The sequence below is a fragment of the Herpailurus yagouaroundi genome, unplaced genomic scaffold (assembly GCF_014898765.1).
Source record: "Herpailurus yagouaroundi ecotype Mexico unplaced genomic scaffold, PumYag 183, whole genome shotgun sequence".
Taxonomy (NCBI): Eukaryota; Metazoa; Chordata; class Mammalia; order Carnivora; family Felidae; genus Herpailurus; species Herpailurus yagouaroundi.
The window spans coordinates 3554799-3579121 of NW_024412414.1; the positions used below are offsets into that span (position 1 = coordinate 3554799).

Below are 24323 nucleotides of genomic sequence, written 5' to 3' on the forward strand. Positions count from 1 at the left end.
TGAGTTCAAGCCCCATGTTGGGCTCTGCTCTGGCAGTACAGTGCCTGCTTGGGGCTCTCTTTCTCCTCTCTCTCGGACCTTACCCCACTTGTAAATAAATAAACCTAAAAAAAATTTTTTTTAAGAATGAATGTTGATGCAGGTTAAAAACACGCTACTAGGGGCACCTGGGAGGCTCAGTTGGTTAAGCATCCAAGTCTTGATTTCAGATCAAGTCATGATCTCACGATTTGTGAGATACAGCCCCGTGTCAGGCTCTGCACTGACACTGCATGTCCTGCTTGGTATTCTCTGTCTCCCTCTCTCTCTGCCCCTCCCCCACTCACATGCATACTCTCTCTCTTTCTCTTTCTAAATTAATAATAAACATTAAAAACAAACAAAAATGCTACTAAGCAATGAATGGGTCAACCAAGAAATCAAAGAGGAAATCAAAATTAAATACAGAGACAAATGAAAATGAAAACACAATGGTCCAAAATCTTTGGGATGCAACAAAAGTGGTTCTAAGATGGAAATTTACAGCAATATAGGCCTACCTCAAGAAGAAAAATCTCACACAACCTAACCTTACACCTAAAAGATTTAGAAAATGAACAAACAAAACCCCAAATCAGTAGGAGAAAGAAAATGATAAAGATTAAAGTAGAAATAAATGAACTAGAACCAAAAAAACCCACAGTAGAACCGATCAATGAAACCAGAGGCTGGTTCTTTGAAAAGATCAACAAAATTGACAAATCTTTAGCCAGACTCATTGAAAGAGAGAGAGAGAGAGAGAGAGAGAGAGAGAAGAGAAGAGGAGAGGAGAGGAGAGGAGAGGAGAGGAGAGGAGAGGAGAGGAGAGGAGAGGAGAGGAGAAAAGAGAAGAGACGGAGGAGGATGGAGGGGGAGGGGGAAGGAAAGAGAAAGAGAGGACTCAAAATCAGGTATAAAGAGTAATAAACCAATACCACAGAAATACAAAGGATTATACAAGAATATTATGGAAAATTATAGGCCAATAAACTGGACAACCTAATGGATAAATTCTTAGAAACATGTAACCTCCCAAAATCGAAGCAGGGATTAATAAAAAATTTGAATAGATCGATTACCAGGAATAAAAAAAATCCCAGCAAACAAAAGTCCAGGACCAGGTGGCTTCATAGGTGAATTCTACCAAATCTTTTTTTTTTTCTTTACTACTTGGAGTTTATTTTAGACTTGGTGCAAGGCACACTATTACAGGGTGTCATGAAGGCTTGAATGTGGCTTGGATAGTAAAGAGTGGGGTTCTCTTAACTTCCTTTTTGGTGTTTTGCTGTTTTGATACAAAAGATACCAACTGCTTCTGCTTGTTGCAGCCTCTAGTCTATGAGGAGGGGAGGGGAAGGGAGAGGGAGAAGAGGAAGAAGGGGGGGTAAGGGAGAGGAGGAAAGGGGAGGGGAGGGGAGTGGCTCTGATGAACCTAGGACCTCATGAAGCCTGGTGGCTGGTGGTGGCCACTCAGGATGGGGGCCCGGTGTTGGCTTTGCCAGGCTGGCCATGAGGCTGCTTCTTCATGGCTTCCAGAGCCAAATCACAGGTGACTGTGTCACTGGAGGCCTGGGGAGATTCCAAGTGTTTTAGGGACTCCAATAGCCATAAATAGGAGTGTAGACTTCCCAAAAAAGAAGCCTGCCCACCAGTGACCCAGGTTGGCTTTGGGGAGACCAGGGTGGTGGGGGATGGCATCCCTAGGATACTCTGCACTTCTGTTACTAGAAGTGGAATCCAGGTGGTGCTGGATAATAGTTGTGGGTGGCCATAAATGAGACACTGGAGGGGATGGTTGCCACACTGTTGCTTGTGGGCTGGTGGAAACCTTGGTGGTGACTCCTCAGGGGCCTTGGCCTGTGATCACAGGTGGCAGGGATGAGGATGCCAGGCCATAGAGCCCATTTGCAGAGAAGGCCGCCAAAGGCTGTTCTACGACAGAGGCATGGGCAGAGTTTCTGACAAACATTTTTTTTTTTAATGTTTATTTTTGAGAGAGAGAGAGAGAGAAAGAGCGTGATCAGGGGAGGGCAGAGAGAGAGGGAGACATAGAATCTAAAGCAGGCTCCAGGTTCTGAGCTGTCAGTACAAAACCCGACACAGGGCTCGAACCCACAAACCGCGAGGTCATGACCTGACTGAAGTTGGCTGCTTAACTAACTGAGCCACCCAGGCACCCCTCTAACAAACATTTACAGAAGAGTTAATATACCTATTTTTCTGAAACTATTCCAAAAAGCAGAAGAGGAAGGAAAGCTTCCAAATTTATTCTATGAGGCCAGCATTACCCTAATACAAAAGTCAGATGAAAATACTACAAACAAAAAGAGAACTACAGACCAGTATCTCTGATGAACATAGATGCAAACAAAATATTAGCAAACTGACCCAACAATACACTAATACAAATCATTCACCATGATCAAGTGGGTTTTATTGCTTGGATGCAAGAGTGGTTCAATATTTACAAGTCAATCAGTGTGATAAATCACATCAATAAGAGAAAGGATAAAAACCACAGGATCATTTTAATACAGGCAAAAAAAAAGTGCATTTTATAAAGTATAATACCCATTCATGATAAAAACTCTCAACAAAGTAGGTTTAGAGGGAACAAACCTCAACATAATAAAGGCCATCTATGAAAAATTCACAGCTAACATCCTTACTGGGGCAAAACTGAGGGTTTTCCCCCAAAGCAGGGGACACAAACATGTCCACTCTCACCACTTTTATTTAGCATAGTACTAGAAGTCCTAACCACAGTAATCAGATAAGAAAAAGGAATAAAAGGAATCCAAACTGATAAGGAAGAAGTAAAACTTTCACTATTTGCAGATGACATAGTACTATATATAAAAAGCCCCCAAGACTCCATCAAAAAACTACTAGAATTGATAAATAAATTCAGTAAGGTCTCAGGATAAAAAAATGATATAGAGAAATCCACTGCATTTCTGTACACTAATAATTAAGTATCAGAAAGAGAAATTAAGAAAACAATCTCATTTACAATTTCACCAAAAATGATTAAATACCTGGGAATACACTTAACCAAAGAGTTAAAAGACCTGTACTCTGAAAATTATAAAACACTGATGAAAGAAATTCAAAATGATAGAAACAAATGGAAATATATTCCTTTCACATGGATTGGAAGAACAAATTTAATGTAATTCCTATCAAAATATCAATAGCATTTTTCATAGAACTAAAACAAATAATCCTAAAATTTGCATGGAACCACAAAAGACCCCAAATAACTAAAGCAATTCTTAAAGGAAAAAAAAAAAAAAAAGAAAAAAGAACAAAACTGGAGGTACCATAATCCTAGATTTCAAGATACACTACAAAGCTGTAATAATCATAAAGTATGTTACTGGCACAAAAATAGATACATAGATCAATGAAAAAGAAATAAACCCACAATTATATGGTCAATTAATCTTTAACAAAGGAGGCAAGAACATGCAATGAGAAAAAGACAGTCCTTTCGACAAATGGTATTGAGAAAACTGGATGGCTACATGCAAAAAAATGAAACTGGACCATTTTATTACACCACACACTAAAAATTAACTCTAAGTGGATTAAGGACCTAAATGTGAGACCTGAAGCCATAAAAATCCTAGAAGAGAGCATAGGCAATAACGTCTCTGACATGGAACATAGCAACATTTTTCTAGATATGTCTCCTGAGGCAAGGGAAACAAAAGCAAAAATAAACTGTTGAGACTATATCAAAATTAAAAACTTCTGTGCATCAAAGGAAACAATCAACAAAACTGAAAGGCAACCTACTGAATGGGAGAAGATATTTGCAAATGACATATAAAGGGTTATCATTTAAAATATATAAAGAATTTATATAACTCAACACCAAAAAATAAAATAACCTAATTTAAAAATGGGCAGAAGACATGAACAGACAATGCTCCAAAGAAGACATCCAGATGGCCAACAGACTCACGAAAAGATATTCAACACCACTCACTGTCAGGGAAATGTATATCGAAACCACAATGAGGTTATCACTTCACATCTGTCAGAATGGCTAAAGTAAAAAACACAAGAAACAACAAATGTTGGCAAGGATGTAGAGAAAAGGTACTCTCCTGCACTGTTGGTGGGAATGCAAAACTGGCACAGCCACTGTGGAAAACAGTTTGGAGGTTCCTTAAAAAATTAAAAATAGAATTACCATATGATCCAGTAATTCTACTAATGGGTATTTACCCAAAGAATATGAAAACACTAAATCAAAGGGATAAATGCACTCCTATGTTTATAGCAGCATTATTTACAGTCGCCAAATTATGACAGCATTCATCGATAGATGAATGAATAAGAAGATGTGGCACACACACACATGTGCGCGTGCACACAAACACACACAGGAATATTACTCAGCCATAAAAAAGAATGAAGCCTTGCCATTTGCAACAATATGGATGGATCCAGAGGGTATAATGCTAAGTGAAATAAGTCAGAGAAAGACAAATGCCATATGATTTCACTCGTATGTGGAATTTAAGAAACCAAACAAGGAGAAAGACAAACAAAAACAGACTCTATTGAAAACTGATGGTCACCAGAGGGGAAATGGGTGGGGGAATGGATGAAATAGGTGAAGGGGATTAAGAGTACACTTAGTGGAGTGCCTGGGTGGCTCAGTCGGTTAAGCATCCAAACTCTTGATTTCAGCTCAGGTCATGATCTCACGTTTAGTGAGTTCGAGGCCTGCATTGGGCTCTGCACTGACATTGTAGAGCCTGCTTGGGAGTCTTTCTCTCTCCTTCTCTCTGCCCCTTCCCTACTTATGCACTCTCTCTCTTAATATAAACTTTAAAAAAAATTTTTTTTAAAGAGCACACTTATCATGATGAGCACTGAGTCATGTCTAGATGTACAGAACTTTTGAATCACTATATTGAGATACCTGAAACTAATAGAATACTATATGTTAACGATACTGGAATTTTTTAAAAAAGTGAAAAAAAAAAAAAGAATGTTGGCTTCTTAAGAAAAAATACACAAAGTAAAAAATTTTTAAAGTTCTGAAGGAAAAAAAGTCAACCAAAAATTCTATACCCAAGGAGGATGCCCTTTAGAAAGAAATGTGAAGTAAAGATGCTCTCAGAAGAACAAAAAAACAAGTGTTCATTTCTTGTAGAGAATTGCTCTACAAGTAATACTAAAGAATATGATGAATATATGGTGGAATGTTCTTCAGGCTCAAGGGCAAAAGCTCTGATATGGAAGCATACAATTTTAAGAAAGAATCAGTAGCTACAAAATGTAAAAATATGGGTAAATATAAAGACAACTGACCATTAAAACAACAACAACAATAATAATGGTTTGTGCGGTTTATCCCTTACATAGAAATAAAATATATGGCAAGTATAACAAAAAGTTGGTAAGGAGAAAATGGAATACACTGTTTTAAGTTTCTTGCTTACTTGGGCAATGGTGAGGGAAACTGTAATAGATTAATTTGGAAATTTCATGAGCTTGAGCTCCATGTTAGGGGTAGAGTTTACTTAAAAAAAAGAATAAAAAAGAAAAATATTTAAAATAAATAAGTAAAATAAAGGCAAAGAAAAACAAGCAAAGGAGAAAAAAAAAAACAGAGCAGATAAAACAAATGACAAGAGAATTAAACCTAACTAAACCAGTAGTTACATGTAAATGGCATAACCAACCTAATTAAAAGACAAAAACTATTATATTGGACTTTAAGAAACACAGATACAACTACAAAAACCCAGCAATTCACTTTTGATTTTATACCATGCAAATAACAAAAAGAAGTTCTGTTACATCAATATTAGATAAACAGATATTAAAGTAAGAGTTATCACAAGGGAGAACTAGAGACATTTCACAATGATAAAAGGGTCAATGCCACAGAAAGATATCACTACCCTAAACATTTATGCATCAAATAACGTAGCTTATAAGTTCTTGAAGAAAAAACAAAGCTGAGAATAAGAAAAAGGTACAGACAAATCTACAGTCACCACCGGAAATTTTAACACACCTCTCACTAACAGAATCAGCAGACAAAAAATCAGCAAGGATACAGAAGATTTGAACACGACTAATCCACTCAATTTAACTGACATAGAATTATATAGGCAACAACTGCAGGATATAGATTCTTTTCAAGTGCACATGGCACATTTACCCAAATAGATTATATTCTTAACCATAGAGTAGATCTCAACAAATGTCAAAGGATTAAAATCATGTTTTCTGACCACTGTGGAAATGAATTAAAGTACGAGAACAGAAAGATAAGAAAAACCTCCAAATGCCTGGAAATTAAGCAACACATGTCTAACTAACCTGCAGGCCCAAGGAGAAGTCACAATATGAACTAGAATTAAGGTCTAAAAGTTAATAGGGCATGTCTAGGGCAATCAGGCAAGAAAAAGAGACTGGAAGATATTAGGTCTGGAAGGGATACAGAGGATGAGCCTCTTCTAACACAGACGAAATACAAATCAGCCAACCTGCCATAAATACAGGTGCCTAAAAGGGATGATATGGATGGAAGTCAAATGGTATCACCAGCAGGCCAGGACTGCACCACAGTGGTGTCTGATGATCACAGTGGGTACTCTGCTGAAAGGTCATTTCCTCTCACAGGGTCTGCCCACTTTCTTGAGCACCATAACCAGAGTCTAGTAAGATATGTGTGTGGGTGCGTAGACTGCCTAAGTACAGCTGGGTGGTAAATCAGTGGAGGGCTTCAGTCATTAGGAGCTTCTCCAAAGGAGCTTTTCTTCCCCACAGAGACATTTCAACTTCAGTAGGTCTGTGGTAAAGACCTGAGTTAATTTGGAGGAAAAAAAATTCCCAGGTGATTTAATACAGCATTCTCCAAATTAAAACCCTGAGGTAAATCAAAGTGCTGTCTCTCAGAGAAACACCCACTTTCTTGAATCATGAATTTTTTTTAATGTTTAGTTTAGAGAGAGAGAGACAGAGTGCTAGTGGGGGAGGGGCAGAAAGAGAGGGAGACACGGAATCTGAAGCAGGCTCCAGGTTCTGATCTGTTTCCACAGAGCCTGATGCCGGGCTCGAACCAACAAACTGTGAGATCATGACTTGAGCCAAAGTCAGACACTTAACCAACTAAGCCACCCAGGCACCCTTGAATCATGAATTTCTCAAAAAAGGGACAGAACCATTTGTTCTTTGTGTAGATCAATGAAGGATACAGCAATAGTGAGAAAAGGTGAATACTGTGTGCACAAGGAACAAGTGCAAAGATGTTTGTTGGGCCATTGTTTGAATCGAAGGTTGAAAACAACCTAAATGGTTAAAACAGAAGAATGGATATGTTTGCAAATATGTGATCAATAAAATGCTCTGCCCTGGTGAAAATGGCTGAACTGGGGCTACACGCAGCAGTATGGATGAATCTCAAAAACATACTCTTTTCTTAATTTTATTTTTTATTTTTTAAAATTTATATCCAAATTAGTTAGCATATAGTGCAACAATGATTTCAGGAGTAGATTCCTTAATGCCCCTTACCTATTTAGCTCATTCCCCCTCCCACAACCTCTCCCGTAACCCTCAGTTTGTTCTCCATATTTATGAGTCTCTTCTGTTTTGTGCCCCTCCCTGTTTTTATAGTATTTTTGCTTCCCTTCCCTTATGTTCATCTGTTTTGTCTCTTAAAGTCCTCATTTGAGTGAACTCATATGATTTTTGTCTTTCTCTAATTTCACTTAGCATAGTACCCTCTAGTTCCATCCACGTAATTGCAAATAGCAAGATTTCATTCTTTTTGATTGCTGAGTAATACTCCATTGTGTATATATATACCACATCTTCTTTATCCATTCACCCATCGATGGACATTTGGGCTCTTTACATACTTTAGTTATTGTTGATAGTGCTGCTATAAACACAGGGGTGCATGTGTCCCTTCGAAACAGCACACCTGTATCCCGTGGATAAATGCCTAGTAGTGCAATTGCTGGGTCGTAGGGTAGTTCTATTTTTAGTTTTTTGAGGAACCTCCATACTGTTTTCCAGAGTGGCTGCACCAGCTTGCCTTCCCACCAACAATGCAAAAGAGATCCTCCTTCTCCACATCCTCGCCAACATCTGTTGTTGCCTGAGTTGTTAATGTTAGCCATTCTGACAGGTGTAAGGTGGTATCTCATTGTGGTTTTGATTTGTATTTCCCTGATGATGAGTGATGTTGAGCATTTTTTCATGTGTCGGTTGGCCATCTGGAAGTCTTCTTTGGAGAAGTGTCTATTCATGTCTTTTACCCATTTCTTCACTGGATTATTTGTTTTTTGGGTGTTGAGTTTGATAAGTTCTTTATAGATTTTGGATACTAACCCTTTATCTGATATGTAGTTTGCAAATATCTTCTCCCATTCTGTTGGTTGTCTTTTAGTTTTGCTGATTGTTTCCTTCGCTGTGCAGAAGCTTTTTATTTTGATGAGGTCCCCGTAGTGCATTTTTACTTTTGTTTCTCTTGCCTCTGGAGATGTGTTGAGTAAGAAGTTGCTGTGGCCAAGGTCAAAAAGGTTTTTGCCTGCTTTCTCCTCGAGGATTTTGATGGCTTCCTGTCTTACATTGAGGTCTTTCATACATTTTGAGTTTATTTTTGTGTATGGTGTAAGAAAGTAGTCCAGGTTCATTCTTCTGCATGTCGCTGTCCAGTTTTCCCAGCACCACTTGCTGAAGAGACTGTCTTTATTCCATTTGATATTCTTTCCTGCTTTGTCAAAGATTAGTTGGCCATACGTTTGTGGGTCCATTTCTGGGTTCTCTGTTCTGTTCCATTGATCTGAGTGTCTGTTCTTGTGCCAGTACCATACTGTCTTGATAATTACAGCTTTATAGTATAGATTGAAGTCTGGGATTGTGATGACTCCTGCTTTGGTTTTCTTTTTCAAGATCGCTTTGGCTATTTGGGGTCTTTTCTTGTTCTATACAAATTTTAGGATTATTTGTTTTAGCTCTGTGAAGAATGGTGTTATTTTGATAGGGATTTCATTGAATATGTAGATTGCTTTGGGTAGTATCGACATTTTAACAATATCTGTTCTTCCTATCCAGGAGCATGGAATCTTTTTCCATTTTTTTGTATCTTCTTCAAATTCTTTCATAGGCTTTCTATAGTTTTCAGTGTATAGATTTTTCACCTCTTTGGTTAGATTTATTCCTAGGTATTTGCAATTGTAAATGGGATTGATTCCTTCATTTCTCTTTCTGTTGCTTCACTGTTGGTGTATAGGAATGCAACTGACTTCTGTGCATTAATTTTATATCCTGCCACTTTGCTGAATTCATGGATCAGTTCTAGCAGTTTTTTGGTGGAATCTTTTGGGTTCTCCATATAGCGTATCATGTCATCTGTGGAGTGAAAGTTTGACCTCCTCCTGGCCAATTTGGATGCCTGTTATTTCTTTGTTATCTGATTGCTGAGGCTAAGACTTCCAGTACTATGTTGAATAACAGTGGTGAGAGTGGACATCCCTGTCATGTTCCTGGCCTTGAGGGAAAAGCTCTCAGTTTTTCCCCATAGAGGATGATATCAGCATTGGGTCTTTCATATATGGCTTTTATGATCTCAAGGTATGATCCTTCTATTCCTATTTTCTTAAGGGTTTTTTTTTTATCAAGAAAGGATGCTGTATCTTGTCAAATGCTTTCTCTGCATCCATTGAGAGGATCATGTGGTTCTTGTCCTTTCTTTTATTGATGTGATGAATCACATTGATTGTTTTGCGAATATTGAACCAGCAGCCCTGCATCCCAGGTATAAATCCCACTTGGTCATGGTGAATAATTTTTTAAATGTATTGTTGGATCCGGTTGGCTAATATCTTGTTGAGAATTTTCGCATCCATGTTCAGCAGGGAAATGGGTCTATAGTTCTCCTTTTTAGTGGGGTCTCTGGTTTTGGAATCAAGGTAATGCTGGCTTCATAGAAAGAGTTTGGAAGTTTTCCTTCCATTTCTATTTTTTGGAACAGCTTAAAGAAAAGGTGTTAACTTTTCTTTAAATGTTTGGTAGAATTCCCCTGGAAAGCCATCTGGCCCTGGACTCTTGTGTTTTGGCAGATTTTTGATTACTAATTCGATTTCATTACTGGTTATGGGTCTGTTCGAAGTTTCTATTTCTTCCTGTTTCAGTTTTGGTAGTGTATATGTTTCTAGGAATTTGTCCATTTCTTCCAGATTGCCCATTTTATTGGCATATAATTGCTCATAATATTCTCTTATTATTGTTTTCATTTCTGCTGTGCTGGTTGTGATCTCTCCTCTTTCATTCTTGATTTTATTTATTTGGGTCATTTCCTTTTTCTTTTTGATCAAACTGGCTAGTAGTTTATCAATTTTGTTAATTCTTTCAAAGAACCAGCTTCTGGTTTCATTGATCTGTTCTACTGTTTTTTTGGTTTCGACAGCATTAATTTCTGCTCTAATCTTTATTATTTCCTGTCTTCTGCTGGTTTGGGGTTTTATTTGATGTTCTTTTTCCAGCTCCTTAAGGTGTAAGGTTAGGTTATGTATCTGAGACCTTTCTTCCTTTAGGAAGGCCTGGATTACTATATACTTTCCTCTTATGACCGCCTTTGCTGCGACCCAGAGGTTGTGGGTTGTGGTGTTATAATTTTCATTGACTTCCATATAGTTTTTAATTTCCTCTTTAACTGCTTGATTAGCCCATTCATTCTTTAGTAGAATGTTCTTCAGTCTCCAAGTATTTGTTACCTTTCCAAATTTTTTCTTGTGGCTGATTTCGAGTTTCATAGTGTTGTGGTCTGAAAATATGCATGGTATGATCTCGATCTTTTTGTACTTACTTAGGGCTGATTTGTGTCCCAGTATATGGTCTATTCTGGAGAACGTTCCATGTGCACTGGAGAACATACATTCTGCTGCTTTAGGATGAAATGTTCTGAATATATCTGTTACGTCCATCTGGTCCAGTGTGTCATTCAAAGCCACTGTTTCCTTGTTGATTTTTTGATTAGATGATCTGTCCATTGCTGTGAGTGGGGTGTTGAAGTCTCCTACTATTATGGTATTACTATCGATGAGTTTATGTTTGTGATTGATTTATATATTTGGGTGCTCTCACTTGACGCATAGATGTTTACAACTGTTAAGTCTTCTTGGTCTGTAGACCCCTTGATTATGATATAATGCCCTTCTGCATCTCTTGATACAATCTTTATTTTAAAGTCTAGATTGTCTGATATAAGTATGGCTACTTGGGCTTTCTTTTGTTGACCATTAGCATAATAGATGGTTCTCCATCCCCTTATTTTCAATCTGAAGGTGTCTTTAGGTCTAAAGTGGGTCTCTTATTAACAGCATATAGATGGATCTTGTTTTCTTATCCATTCTGTTACCCTATGTCTTTTGATTGTAGCATTGAGTGCATTGACATTTAGAGTGAGTACTGAAAGATATGAATTTATTGCCATTATGATGCCTGTAGAGTTGGAGTTTCTGGTGGTGTTCTCTGGGCCTTTCTAATCTTTTTTGCTTTTGGTGTGTGTGTGTGTGTGTGTGTGTGTGTGTGTTTTATCTTTTCTCCCCTCAGAGAGAATTTCTTAAAATTTCTTGCAGGGCTGGTTTAGTGGTCACACACTCCTTTAACTTTTGTTTGTCTGGGAAACTTTTTATCTCTCCTTCTATTTTGAATGACAGCCTTGCTGGATAAAGAATTCTTGGCTGCATATTTTTCTGATTCAGCACACTGAATATATCCTGCCACTCCTTTCTGGCCTGCCAAGTTTCTGTGGATAGTCTGCTGCAAACCTGATCTGTCTTCCCTTGTAGGTCAGGGACTTTTTTCCCCTTGCTGCTTTCATGATTCTCTCCTTGCTGAGTATTTTGTGAATTTGACTATGATATGCCTTGTTGATGGCTGGTTTTTGTTGAATCTTATGGGAGTCCTCTGTGCTTCCTGGGTTTTGATATGGGTGTCTTTCCCCAGGTTAGGAAAGTTTTCTGCTATGATTTGCTCACATAACCCTTCTACCCCTTTTTCTCTCTCTTCATTTTCTGAGACCCCCTATGATTCTGATGTAGTTCCTTTTTAATGAGTCACTGATTTCTCTAATTCTTAAATCATGCTCTTTGGCTTTAATCTCCCCCCCTTTTTTTTCTGCTTCATTATTCTCTATAAGTTTGTCCTCTATATCGCTGATTCTGCCTCATCCATCCTTGCTGCCACTGCATCCATCCATGATTGCAGCTCAGTTATAGCATTTTTTATTTCATTCTATTTTTTACTTCTTTACCTCTGCAGAAAAGGATTCTACTCTATTTTTGACTCCAGCTAGTATTCTTATTATGTGATTCTAAATTCTGGTTCAGACATCTTGTTGTATCTGTGTTGGCTAAATCCCTGGCTGTCATTTCTTCGTGCTCTTTCTTTTGGGGTGAATTCCTGCTGAATTCTGTGGTTCAGGTTGTGCAGATTGTTGTGTTAAACCTCGAATCAGTTTTCTAGGTGCGTAGGATGGTTTAGTGTTGGTCTGGCTGTATTTCATGGATGCGAGACACACAAAAAACTTCCATGCTGTTCCACCACCTTGGCTCCTCCTCAAACATATACTCTTGAGTGGAAAAAGATAATAGTGGAAGGATATGTACAACATGACACCCTCTCTATGACGTTTTATGGAAAACAAGGTGATACCTTATCTAGGGAGACATCACACATGCAGTCAGGGTATAAAGGCACACAGAGCAATGATAAGTACTATATTAAGGGTGGGGCTTACGTCTCGGGGAGGGGAGAGGGAAGGCCTGTGATCAGTAAATGGGCCGGGACTTCAATTAAATAGCCCATGTCCTGCTTTGGCTGAGTGTAGTATGTAGGTTTTCATTATACTCACTAAGTCTTTTTTGCATGTCTGAAGTATTTCCTTATTTTTTTTTTAAGTTTATTTATTCATTTTGAGAAAGACAGAGTGCATGATTGGGAGACGGGCAGAGAGAATTCCAAGCAGGCCCCGCGTTGTCAGTGCAGAGCCTGTCTTGGGGCTCAAACTCATGAACCGTGAGATCATGACCTGAGCCAAAACCAAGAGGCATGCTTAACTGACTGAGCCACCCCGGTGCCCCCTGAGGTATTTCTTTTTTCTTTTTTAAAATTTTTGTTTTTAATGTTTATTTATTTTTGACAGAGAGAGAGAGAGAGAGAGAGAGAGAGAGAGAGAAAGAGAGAGAGAGAGAAAGAGAGAGAGAGCATGAGCAGGGGAGGGGCAGAGAGAGAGGGAGACACAGAATCCGAAGCAGGCTCCAGGCTCTGAGCTGTCAGCACAGAGCCCAACACGGGGCTTGATCTCACGAACCTCAAGATCATGACCTGAGCTGAAGTCAGATGCTTAACCGACTGAGCCACCTAGGCGCCCCTGAAGTATTTCTTTTAAAAAAAAAATTTTTTTTTGTTTTAATGTTTTTATTTATTTTTGAGAGAGAGACAGAGTGTGAGTGGGGGAGGAGCAGAGAGAGAGGGAGACACAGAATCCGAAGCAGGCTCCAGGCTCTGAGCTGTCAGCACAGAGCCTGATGTGGGGCTCAAACTCACGAACTGTGAGATCATGACCTGAGCTGAAGTCAGACGTCTACTGACTGAGCCACCCAGGCGTCCCCTGAAGTCTTTCTTAATAAAGTTAAGTGAAAAAAAAGTTCTCAAATATTCTATGTAAAGTCTTCAGTGTTAGTATTTTAATACTCTGAGGGCAAAGGATAAAATCCTCACAAGTTTATCAGTCTCTTTCAAGTAAGAGGTGAATTGGGTTCCCTGTGAGACCTTGCATGGACAAAATAACGGTTTTTAGTAAACCGTGCCTTCTTTCTCATCCCCCTCTCCCTCCCTGACCTTTAGGCCACACTGCACTGCACCCTTCCCTTTTGAGAGAAAGTAAGCATCTGCCCAGTGTAATGAGTTTAAGACCTGCCCCAGAGTCCCCAGCCTCTCAGGTGGCTGCAGGGTCATGGAAAGAACCCTGCAGAGATAGCTCAGGGGAACGTATGGTTGGTTACCGGCTGTGCCACTCGTCCAAGTCAGTGGACCTCTGCTGGCCTCAGGGGCTTCATTTATAAAGTGGATAGTTTGGATCTCTCAGGTATATCCCTTCCAGCTCCGAAATCACTGGCACCACAAGCCACATCCAAAAGACTTTCAGTTCTGGTTTTCACCATGAAGAAGCCTAGAGGATCAGGTGCCTCTTGTCCTGAACTCTGGCACTGGGGAGTCTCACTTGTCAGGGTGAGCAAGTTATTTATTAAGAGTGTTGAACAGAAATGCTCTCCCACATATCTGAGTCACAGCAAAAACAGGAAGCCCACACCTTTGCCTCTGAGGACCGTCCCATTTGCCCACCACCTTCCACCAGCTGTGAAAACGTCTTCATGAAACTCCCACAGAGCCAAAGTCAAAGGGTGCTGTGTGCGGGAGGGGGCCGGATGCTGGGGCAGGAGGCATTCAGGCTGCTGGCCCACAGGAAACCCGCAGCAGACTCCCAACAGAGCAAGGAGGGAACCATCCAAGAAATCTGCACAGAGTGAAGGCACTTCGTAAGTAGTCTTTGCCCCACCCTGGGCATAAATTATTTCATTTATACAGTGATGGTACAACAGTGAAACTGAGCACAGGACATAGGGTTTAAAAAAAAACAAAAAACATTACAATAGCTTTATTTTTTCCATTAAGATAGAAAATGGAAGCATACAGTACAAATTTAAAAGCTAAGTTTCCTTCCAGTCCTGTCCCCAGCCAACCAATTCCTTTCCCCAGTAGCAATCACTCAATTTCTGGTATATCCCTTAGAGTTCACGCATTGTACAAGCATGTAGACATATAAACACACACACACATACACACATATGGTTCTTAAAAAACATGCTACACATGTCCTATACCTTGGTTTTTGGTAATATCTTTTTTATCTTTTGCAAAGCTTCAAACTTAGAGAAGCTTGAATCAACACCTTGATCCTATTCACATAAATGTATTGATATTTTCCCACATTTTTCTCTTCATCTATGTTTATTTTTTACCGAATCACTGAAAAGTATACAACAGACATCATGATACTTCTGAATGAACCAGCATGTGTCCTGTAAGAATAAGGGCACCTTCCTGCACACCCATAATGACATCACCATACTCATGAAAATTAACATTAATTCAATACTATCAATCATCTAATATGGAGTCCATATTCCACCTTCCCCAGCTATCTCAAAAGTGAGCCTTGCTTTTCAAATTTAGTACTATATCCAGGAGAGTTTTCTGTACCATTCAAATAGAAACTTCTCAACTTTTGTGACAGGTAAATAATAATAATGGCTAGCATCTATTAAGTGCTTACTGTGTTGGAGGTACTTTTCTAAGATTTTTCTTCTGCCATCTGTGGGTTAATTTTTTTTATAATGTCCTAAGTTTGATGCACCATTTCTCTAATTTTCATTCATTTTTGTTGTCATAAGAGAACTTAGGTTGGTAAATTTTCCTAAGTATTATATTAGTGTGTCAAAAAATATTTATGTGTAGCATGTTCACATTATTTCTAGATAATCTACCATTTTCATTCTGATTTCCTCACTGACCCAACAGGATTTTTTAAAACTCCCAGTGGCATTTTATTCTCATGTGTTGATTTTTCTTAATTTGTATTTTTTTAGTTGTATTATAGATGATCAGATTTTTTTTGTGTATGCTACTTCTACTTTTCTGATATGTACTGCGGTTTTCTCAGTGTCCTCCTATATGGCCAATTTCTGTGGCAACTGAAAGAAAAACGGTTTATCAATGAATCTACCTTATTAATTAAGGAAACAGCAGCTTTATGTCTCTACCTCCCTATCAAATTTAGCAAGTTAGAATTCAAATATTTTTATATTTTTTGCCTAGGGGTTTGAGATGTTTCATCCTTAAACTTAACACTCTTGTCATACCGTTGTGCTTATGTCGATCCTCTATGACATATGGCTTCTACTGAATTAAAGAACCTTACCAGTGGAATGGAATTTAAAGGACACTTAAGCCAACCTCCATTTAGTATAGGAATTTCCTTTACACATTCCCCCAAAAGATACTGAAATGGACTTAACTTGAATTATTGCCATGCCAGAGAACTCAACGCACTGCTGATTTTGTGATGCTTATGGCCTCTATCAGACGGTCAAGGATTAAAATCCTCATAAAGTATTAATTGGCTACCACTATGAGGATTGCATTGCTCAATGCACTTTGGGGAACACACAAGAGAAGCATGGGAGATATTACACTAGAGGTGTGGTTCCCAAAGCGTGTGCCTCAGTGCCTCGGGGCACTGCAGTGAATTTGTACCATGGGATGGGATATTTTAAAAATTTCAGGAAAACATGATACACAGTATCTGCCAGGCACTGCAGAAACTACCAAATCAAGGTAGTTTACAGCTTCAACATTTTAGTTTGTGCTATATTCTTTTTGATGATCTCGTATCTTTGCAAAACTGGGTTTTGGGCAGTCGTATTATAAAAGTATTATGTGAAAACATAGAACATGAAAGGAATGTGTCAGTGTCCCATCTGATTCCAAGCTTGGGGAAGCTGTGCAGTACCCAACAGGAACCTATAACCTATTAGTAAATAATTGTGTTTATTTCAGAATAAAACAGTGATGTTTTCTTTCCATTTGTGTGCAGTATGTTTTCAAAGAGCTATTCAACTGTTAGGACAGGACTACTTATTGAGTCCTAAATGCTTCATAAATGAAACCTCCCTCTATTTCTTTTGGCCCAGTGGCTCTGTGAAATAATCCCTGAGACTCTGAGAGCACTGTGAACTGAGAAAGTCTGAGAACTTCTCTGGGAGCTCATAGCTGAGTTTCAGAGACCAGAGCTCAGAACAGTGATGCAATCAGGATGTCAATGGCTGCAGTTGTACACTCTCATAGAATCAGCACACATTTCAGGAGATCAGCCTGAGGGATGTACAGCCAGGCTGCAGCACGGCCTAGGACAGAGTCAAACAAGTGGGACTGGCCGGGCTCCTGCAGGGTGGGCATGCCTGAACCAAAGACAGGAGGAGAGCTTTTATAAGAACAAAGAAGATTGGGAATCAATATGGCCTGTTCTGGAGATGGTGAGGACAGTGGTCCGCCCCGCTGTGGGGGGGGCCTGGCCAAGACGGGGCTGGAGAAGCAGCTGAAGAGTTTGGAGCTTTGATCAGAGGAAGGTGTTTGGTCACAGCAGTGATCAGTAACAACCAGTGTTTGAAGAAGATTAATCCAAGCGGGGTAGTAGATGGAGGGTGAGAAGGTAGGAAATGATACCACCTGAAATAGCAAAGCACCTATGTAGGACAAGCCTGATAGAATACACAGTAGGTGTTAGGCCCCTCCCTCAGCAGCCACAGTGCACAGGAGTCTACACTGCAAAGTTCCCAAAGCTATAATCCTGAGAACAGGAATCATAGCCCTTGATTGCATGCTTGGAAAATTGCTGTTTTAGGATTCTTTTAACTGGGGCATGCTGGAATTGAGTTTACAGAAATTCCACTTGGAGATCATAGCCTTGCTTCTAGGAAAGTATACAAAAAGAGGGGTTAAACATAGGAGAGAAAAATACTGGATTGAGAGCCAGGATACTTGGAACTCAATGTCATCTTGACCAAAAACTCACCAAAGAGTAGTCCTAGATCTCCACTTCTTCGCTCTTAAAATGAGGGCACTACGATGTGAGACATGAAGAAATCCTAAATTGCCAACAAGGGCTCATTTCTATCTGAGGAATCAGGTCCAATCTTTTTGTATACTGATAAGTACAGCCAAAATTGCGGTTTTAATATTTCATTCAAATTTGCATGAAGCATTTATACCAACAAAGGGCTCTATATTATTAAAATATCATAATCTGGGCTTCTGTAAACTATTATTACGATAATAGCAGTGAATGTATACAACAGGCCAGAATATTGGCAGAGACTTCCAGGGAACAAAGATCAGCCTCATGTACCAAAGCTGCCCCATGATGACGACTCACAGACAACATTGAAAATATAAATTAAGCAAATGATCTGCTTTGTGTCTTGAGGGAACAAACAAGCTCTGTACAACCTGCATGAAAACAGAGTAGTAGCATCTGAGTATGACAAGGAGAAGACGATGGAAAATCAAGGGAAATCATGGAGCAGAATGACGGACTTAGAACTTGACACAATTACAAACACAAGAAACACCCAGTAAAGGCCACATCAGAAAGGACATTAGGAAAGTCCTATGGGTTTGTGTTTATTTTGTTTTGATTCAAGCAATAACAGCTTTATTTTTCCTAACTTCAGAAGGAATGATAATGCATCCTATGCAATCAGCCTGTAAAGCCCTCCTGATTCTTTATTCAAACTGGGTAGAAGATCAAATGAGACAGTATTTGGGACCCCCTAGGGTGATGGGATTATTGAATATCAGGACTTGGTGATGAGTCACAGAACATGTCTCTGGCTTTTTAAATGGCCCCCGGATATTGCAGTCTCTTTGATAAGCCCTGAAATGTCTTTTTAGAGGTACTGGACTAGTGGGGGGCACAAAACCTCAGTAGCCTCCAAAGAAGACCAAGATAAACACGGCCACAGCAGGCCTCTGCACGTAGCCCTGGGTTACAGTTTTTGCTCGGGTAGGGAGGCTGAGGTTGTTTTACAGTGGAACAGGACGGGGAGTGGCAACAGAAGGAGAAGAAAAAAACATTCCCTCATCCTTGGGAAACTTGCAGAATGACTTCCTTCGATGGGTTTGTGCAAGTGAAATCTCCACCTCCCATCCTTGCTTACAGGTCAGCGAACCCATTCACAGATTAGGAAGTGACCCGCAAGCACCCGAGTGAGGACAGGGGCGTGGTGGTGGAAACACTGGGAGAGAATGCTGTATCCTGTTTAACTTGGCCTTGCCAACGCCAAACCCTTTCTCTGTAATGTTTCTTTAAAGAGCAAAAATGTCCCACCTCCAATGGCCTTTCCATTCGTAAAATGGGCTGTTCTCCACATTAACTAAACTACTCTCCCCACTTCAGTTCACCTCTCCTGCATTAATATCATCATCTGCAAGATGGGGAATGAGCCCTAACTTACTCACGTCGTAGGGCCATTGTGCAGAAAATGCCTGGAAATACAACTGTGATGTGTTTGCAAAAGGTAACACGATGCAGTGCAAGTCCTTACAGTGCAAATGAACTGAGTCAATGTCCCCTGAATACGCTCTGCATCTTGCTGTTGGCTGTTCAGTTAAGAGAAAATAAAGGGTGAATGTTGGAAATAAAACTAGATAAAGTGTTTTACCTACAGAAGGGCTCTCTCAAGCCTCATTTATGAACAAAGGCAAAACAGAAACTTGGTTAGAATGATGGCCTCTGGGAATGACAACCCGAAGCTTTGGAAAGTTTAGAAACATAGCATTGGTACAAATGCAAAACCTCCACTGAGGCTGCAGGTGCATAAGCCTTGCTGCTCATGTCCTGACAAGGTGCCTTTCCCCCATGGCCTTTAGGAAACTGGCTGTGGGGGCGCCTGGGTGGCTCATTTGGTTAAGAAACTGACTCTTGATTTCAGCTCAGGTCATGATCTCATGGTTTGTGGGTTTAAGCCCTGCATCAGGCTCTGTGTGCTGGGATTTTGTCTTTCCTCCGTCTCTGCCCCTTCCCCACTTGTGAGCATGTGTTCTCTCAAAACAAATGAATAAACATGAAAAGAGAGAGAGAGAGAGAGAGAAAAAAGAGGAAACTGACTGTGACCCTTCTGTACTAGAAATAAGTTTTGAGTGGTTTGGTCTGGACACCCCCACTGCCTATCAACCAGCAAAACAGGGAACTGCTAATATCACCAAGGTTGTGGGGTTGGGGTCTGTGTCACCCTGTGTCCTTGTAGGAGACCACGTGAGAACAAGGGTGCCCAAATCTCCATCCTCTAGGGTTTCTCACTCTATTGTTCCACCCTATCAACCCAAACTTCTCTTGCATTGTCTCCCAACACACCCCTCACACCCCATGCCTGTCTACCTTCGCCTTGTACTCCTCAATTCTGTCACACTTCAAGATGCATGTCAGCTCCTGCCTCCTTCCCCAGATGTTCTAGCCCATGGCCATCTTACTGGAGGTCACCCGACCCTGCACTGTGCGCTGAGGTCACACGTGCACACAAACAACCATAGGGAATCAGGGTTGGATGAGGCCTGTTCCAAACCTACAGGGCACACGGATCTCTTCCACAATCCCTCTGACAAGTGGCCACTGGGGCCCTTCGACTGGTATGAAGTCCATCCCCCATAAATGTGAGTCCTCCACACCCACACACAGTCATGAGGTCGCCTATTCCTCCTGTTCAGCAGCTTCGAGTGTGTGTAATGGAATTTTGAGAAGCATGAGTTCACAGTGCAGAAGCTACTGTTATGCCTCTTCATACTACTGCTTCACCCATGCTGTGCCTGTAAGCGTCCACAACCTCTTCTCCCAAGTGCTGATGTTTTTGTATCTCCCCCACTCAATACTCAGGGAAGCTTTGTAAAAAATGACCTAAGGACTTACACTTGTGCCTGCTGTATTTCAACTTTCTAGGTTCAGCCTCCTGTCTGTCATGAATTCTTTAGGGCTTGATTTTCAGTCTCTTCCAGGTTTAGCATCACCCATGAATCAGCTACATGTGCCAATTTTGTCCTAATCTAAATCGTGGATAAAAATGTTAAAAAAGACAGTTTTGGGGTGCGTAGGTGGCTCAGTTGGTTAAACATCTGACTTTGGCTCAGGTCTCTGATCTCTGGTTCATGAGTTCGAGCCCTGTGTCGGGCTCTGTGCTGCCAGCTCAGAGTCTGCAGCCTGCTTCTGATTCTGTCTCCTTCTCTCTGTGCCCCTCCCCTCATCATGCTCTCTCTCTCTCTCAAAAATAAATAAACATTAAAAAATTTTTAAAAAGACAGTTTTGAGGACTTACTCCTTTTGACATATTACCTTCCCTTTGGGCTGCAAACTGCTTTAGGCAATTCTGTGCATATAATAAGTGCTTACATACATTGTTGAATTATACCAAAATCTACCCCATATTAAAGAATGTTATAATTATATTTTCATGGTAATGATGGAATCGATCTCAATTCTTTCTTGCTGTTCATCTCTCTCTAAGCCTCCTTCTCACTTTCGCCCTCAGAACTCTGGGAACACAATGTAGTCTGCAAAGCCCAAGAAATACACATTATGTCAATAACATGTTCCTTAAATCCTTTTGTGGAGTCTATCCTGATTGGCTACAAAGTCAGTGTGTAGAAAACCCACTGCATTAAAGCAGATAACATCTGTGAATCCTGTGATTTCCTGTTTGGCTCCAATGTCAATATAATAATAGCTTCTTGTATGTATTTTTACTGTAGGATAAACAGACTAAGCTCCATTTTTAAATATAAGGATTTGAGTATGGCAGTACATGCCAAAATGGGGGCTTCTGTGTACCTCCTATAAAATCTTCTCATAATACTCCCCAGTACAAACAGTTCAAGATGGTCAACATTAACATGCTGAAAGGGGAGTGCGATGGTGATATTCCTCATCAAATGCATTCCTCATTCCTGAGGAAACTGAAAACATAATCAGGGGAAAGATAAACCTACTTTGACAGAAAAAGGAAAACAGGAATCTGAGTATGTTGGAAGCTCAATGGGTATCTGATGATTCTAAGAACCACACTCTTGTTCAGCTTAGAAAGTACTATACCTTGAGGTTTGGGCACCAGGAAAACAGGACTAAGGTCCCAGAGCTTCTGTTTTTATTCCTTTTCAGACTCTGGGACAGAGCATAACTGACCAGAAAGAGTGGGGATCTCACCTCCCTGACCATGACCTGGTTGATGGGGCTGGTGGGGGCAGAGGGCACATTAGAATGTTTGTAGGTGGGGGGGACGCCTGGGTGGCTTGGTCGGTTAAGCGTCCGACTTCGGCTCAGGTCATGATCTCACGGTCTGTGAGTTCAAGCCCCGCGTCAGGCTCTGTGCTGACCGCTCAGAGCCTGGAGCCTGTTTCAGATTCTGTGTCTCCCTCTCTCTCTGCCCCTCCCCTGTTCATGCTTTGTCTCTGTCTCAAAAATAAATAAACGTTTAAAAAAAAAAAAAAAAAGAATGTTTGTAGGTGGGGAGGGCAGAAGAAGCATTTCTAAAATGACCACTACTTTGTTTCTTTTCGGTCACAACAGGCAATAACCAATTTCGAATTCTTAAATGATATTAAATAGAAAATTGGGATTTAAGGGTGGGAGTAGGTGCAGAGAAGACGAGAACCCAATCCAATCTAAAATGATAGAGATTGGAGCAGTAGTTGCCTTTTGGGGGTACTGACAGGAAGGGGTTCCAAGGTCTGGAGTACAGGGAATGTTCTGAATCTCAGTCTGGGTAGTATTGATACAGATGTGCAGATCATAAAAATTCATTGAGATGTATACTGAAGATCTGTACACAATTAAGATTTAATTGTATATAAATTACACAATTTTGAATTAAAAAGTTAAAAACAATAATAAAAGGGTTGAAACCACAAACTTGGTAGCCTGGCACTAGCTTGCAGTGCTGGTATGGAAGCGGTGCCCAGCTTTTTATCACCCAGATGTTTATCAGTCAGATGTTGCGAGCCTGGGGAAGCTGATAATTTATGACACCCATCAAAGTACTTTAATCTTCAACAAACTGAATTCTAGGTCTTGGTGAGGTCTGATACAAGGCCAGGCTGTCCTCTGGAGCCAGAGGAACAGCGTGGATCCACAAGGAAGGAACGGTAACAGTTCCCAGGTACAGCTTTGCAGACCTGCACGAAGAGGGAGTGCTGGGGCCAAGCTACCAGACTAAAAGACACAGGTCTGGGGTAACAGGTACCTTCCTTTGCTCCTAGCTCCCAACTGAGGGACAAGAGGTCACAGGAAACCAAGGGGAAGACATTTGAACCCTAGGGAAGGGTACTGGGTCTGAGAAGCGAGACAGTGAGGCCTTGGGCTCATGAAAGAGCAGGAGACCCAACACCAAAAGACACGGAGCACTGCTGTGCTTCCACAGCTGCTGGTGGCATGGGGCCAGGGGCGGGCCATTTCCCCTCTCACACAACATCAATATAGTGGCATCATGAACTTCCCAGTTCAAAGGCAGGCAGAGCAGGAGAGCAGAGTTTAGAGAATGACTGGAGAGGAGACCTGGGTATCAGCAGAGGGAGAAAAGATTTTCAGGAGGAGGCTCACGTACTCCCACACATGTGGGATGAAGGGCGCTCTGGAGGCTGTCTCAGACACCCACTGCATTAGGATCCTTTGTCACAAAAGCCTCAGGGGCAAGGGAGATGGCACTGACTTACCACCTGTTATGCCCCCAGCCCAGCACTAAGTGTTTTCACAAGTGTCTGCATGTTTACTCCCAACAGCCTGCATGGAGGGCATCTTCACTCCCATTTTACAAATTAGGACACAGCAGCCCATGAAGATGAGATGGCCTGCCCACACTTGTAGCACTGGCCAAAGGTAGAGGCAGGAACCAGAGCCTGAAGGCCAGGGCTTTCTCCACTTTAGCAGGCCCCAAGACAGGATCTGATTCTCTGTTCCCCAAGCTCAACAAAGCTCTGGCCATTTTGGGGCCCTGTGGTATGGACGTGAAGTAGAAGGCCTGACTCAGTGGTTCGTTTTACAATGCAATTGCTGAGACTCTTCACTTCGATCGCAGAGGATAATCATTTGTTAACTTAAATATGACCTTATATAGTATTCTGACAATAGGAGAAATCAGTGAAGTAATGACCTCAGTACTTGCTATGTGAAATACAAGAAATGTAGAATTCTAGATTTTTGTGGTTAGTCCCACACACTTTTATTTTGCTGGATATAGGATAGGATATATGTGGAACTGACATCTTACAACAAATAATTAATCTTTACTGAAAAAAAAAAAGTTTAAGACCTCTAATTTATTCTGTGCTAAAAATATTTAAGAAAATCTACCATTTTAGCCATTTTAAAATGTACAGTTCAATGGCATTAAGTACATTCACACTGTTGTACAACCATCACCACCATCTATCACCAGAACTTTTTCATCTTTCTGGACTGAAACTCTGTCCCCACTAAACACGAACTCCCTTATCTGTTCTCAAGAGTAGCAGCTTGCACAGTACTTTGCCCAGAGCACATGCTTAGGAAATGCTTGTTAAAGAAAAGTGAGATTTATAGTCATATGAGAAGACCAACTATTACATTATATAAATAAAAGAGATTAAAGTGAGTATATTTTTCCATCACTAAAGACTAA

At 40.5% G+C, this 24323-nt stretch overlaps 1 protein-coding gene and 1 pseudogene across 4 annotated transcripts in view; both read right to left on the bottom strand.

The window, feature by feature from the left end:
- ATG7 (autophagy related 7) overlaps positions 1-24323 on the bottom strand; it is a 247595-nt gene that overhangs the window by 53829 nt on the left and 169443 nt on the right. The window lies entirely within an intron of this gene.
- Positions 1104-2027, bottom strand: LOC121041254 (pancreatic progenitor cell differentiation and proliferation factor-like; annotated as a pseudogene).